Source organism: Vicia villosa, unplaced genomic scaffold, assembly GCF_029867415.1.
Source record: "Vicia villosa cultivar HV-30 ecotype Madison, WI unplaced genomic scaffold, Vvil1.0 ctg.000951F_1_1, whole genome shotgun sequence".
NCBI classification, from domain to species: domain Eukaryota; kingdom Viridiplantae; phylum Streptophyta; class Magnoliopsida; order Fabales; family Fabaceae; genus Vicia; species Vicia villosa.
In genome coordinates this window covers 352,734-354,299 of record NW_026705426.1, presented here as the reverse complement: position 1 = coordinate 354,299, position 1,566 = coordinate 352,734, and the positions used below count along the sequence as shown (strand labels likewise).

Here is a 1,566-nt window from a genome sequence, read left to right as displayed (position 1 = left end):
TAAAGTATTAATTATTAACTTAATTAGATGTTTAAATCGTTACTATTATAGAATCAAATAAAGGAGAATCTATTTTTTTTATTATATTGCTACTATTAATAAGTTAATATCATCTACTTCTTTTTACTAATTTTAATATTAAAATTATTATTAATTGCTATTGACTAAGTAAACTAGGGTTTTTAGAACCCTTCCTTCTCCAAGCCACAAGCGGCCGCCGCACACCACCTTCATCAACCTCAGAACCTAATTTCTTCTCAAACAAACCCACAAGACCCAAACAAACAAATATAGAAAAGGAAAGATTTCATTAAAGAGGAATAAGTATAAATCTGAAGAATATTACAAACAAAAATCTGAATTCATAATACACAATAAATCGAATCAAATCCGAAATTAATTTATAATTAATTTTACAAATAAAATCAAGAACCTTAATCCATAAACAAATCGGAACTAAATCAAGACTAAATCAATTTGAATCAAATACCTTAAATCTATTTCCTAATATATTTTTATTCAAAACACTATAAATCTGAACCTAAAATCAACAATCATGGAAAAAAAAAATTGACGAAAAATTAAACACAAAAAGAAGGAGTAGAAAGTGATTGTTGCGGGAGATCCTCACTACGAACCCAAAGCCGTAACTTCAAAGCAATCGGCCGCCGCCACTCGATCTGGGTTTCACGTCTGAAATCCTAGATCGCTGTTGATCCGAGTCGTTCTCCTTAATCTCCATCGCGCCATCTTCGTCATCTACGAACCTGAAACACGAAAAGGGGTCAACAGGAGAACACCCAGAAATCGGAAGAGGGATTTGCAAGAAGGGTCGCAACAAAAGGTAACCACGATTAAAATTTAGCTTGAATATTTGAGATTATTGTTGTTTAGATGCATGTTTTGGGGTTAGGGGGATGATTTAAGGTTTCTGGGTTTTGGATTCATGGATGTTGTTGTTGTTTTTTTGTGGAACGAAGAGACAGAGGCAAGAGGGGGGAGGAAGATCGTTTAGAGAGAGAGAGAGAGGAAAACGTTGGAAAATGAAATAAAATTGGAAAAAAAACATAATTAAATGTCTCTCCACCTTTCCTTATTGTTATTAAATAATGTGCATCTATTTTATCATGTACCCTCGGTCCATACTAAGTCATAACCATCTATTCGAATTACTTTAGATCAAACGTACCTAATTATGTTAGCACACCGTAACGTCCCTGGTCCAGTCTACACTGGATCCAGCGGATTCTTTCTAACCAAAAAATATTGTTTAGGCCCAAGCCCATGCTGTTAGCACCCTCTGTTTTACTCTTTTTTACAAAAGCTATGTAATTCACACCCCATTTTCCTTATTGGGTCTAGATCCACTTCTGGGCCTAATTATTTTCTCTAATACACCTACAAATTCCAAATTAGAACCTCCTGAATCATTTAATTAACTAATTGTTTAGGTTAATAATTTAACCGTATTTTCATAATTATTAATATTTAACTAATTGGTATAACTTATAAAATTAACCCCATGCATATTTATATTTATAGTATTAATTTATTTCTTTTACTAAT

The 1,566-nt window shown here is 32.5% G+C and overlaps 1 long non-coding RNA gene across 1 annotated transcript; it reads right to left on the bottom strand.

Annotated features, from left to right (window-relative positions):
- Positions 1-381: 381 nt before the first annotated feature.
- LOC131632508 (uncharacterized) lies at positions 382-1,049 on the bottom strand. Its single transcript, XR_009293031.1, has 2 exons — positions 850-1,049; positions 382-767 (listed from the first exon to the last, which is right to left on the bottom strand). It is a non-coding gene; the product is annotated as an uncharacterized LOC131632508 (long non-coding RNA).
- Between the last annotated feature and the right edge of the window lie 517 nt (positions 1,050-1,566).